The following is a 996-nucleotide window of genomic DNA, read 5'->3' on the forward strand; positions in this document are numbered from 1 at the left end:
GGGGGGAGAGAGGGGGCGGTCAGAGGTGTAATAACTGGTATAATAGGCTTTCTTGAATTGTTTCTGTGCCTGCCTGGTTTAAACCATTAGATAGAGAGAGGTGTGCTGTCAAAATGAGTTACTTCTCGCAATCAATAATGGAGATATTGGCCAAAAAGCGACACAAGGGTCAAATTTAGAAATATTCTAGTGATGCGAAGTTCTTTAAGTTTAGCGTGCCTTTTATTATTTCATACTTATTCATCGTAAAAACGTCACTTATAAGCGTGATGTATCTATTTCCAAAGGGTTCGAATCCGACAGGCAACTCATTTTGTCAATACGCTTCACCCTAGTTTTAGATAGGCCTTACCCCTCGGGGCGGTGCCACTGAGTGAAGTGTCTTTAGGCCTTTCCCAAAGGGGGGACATTTCTCGTTCAAGCATAGTAGAATAAACGGACTGACGCATGTCACGCTCATAACTGTGCCTGATCTACAACAAGGAACTGCTGCTTTTTCTTTCCTGATCCTTACTATTGTCCTTTTCCTCTACTTCTTTAGTATGTTTGTCACTCTCTTGTGACCTGCTATTTCCGGGGTGCCTTGGTGCTGTTGAAGCTAGAGAGGTGAAAAGTCTAAGTCTGATTCACTGTAAAGACTTCTCTGTTGACACCCACCCCTTGGCGCTCATATGACCTTATGCAGTTGCGAGCGCCGTAAAACCCTCTACTATAAATTTTTTTAGTAAAGATAGGTCTTCTTGGACAGTTTAGAGTTGCTTTTACGGCGTCCTACCAACTCCTCCCTACCCTACTAATAATGGCCTTTGCACCGGACGCTTCACGACCTACGTCACAACAACATAACGGTGAGAAGAGAGCTACGGTATACATAATACAATAGGGTGGTCGTCGGTCCCCTTCCACTTTTACTGGCTGCTGATGTCTTGCTCTGCCTTGACTCCTTGAGGGCTTCAGGGCATGCATTCTGATCACATAAGGTGTGTGTGTGGGGGG

This window comes from Aplysia californica, unplaced genomic scaffold (genome assembly GCF_000002075.1).
Source record: "Aplysia californica isolate F4 #8 unplaced genomic scaffold, AplCal3.0 scaffold00313, whole genome shotgun sequence".
In the NCBI taxonomy this organism is placed as follows: Eukaryota; Metazoa; Mollusca; class Gastropoda; order Aplysiida; family Aplysiidae; genus Aplysia; species Aplysia californica.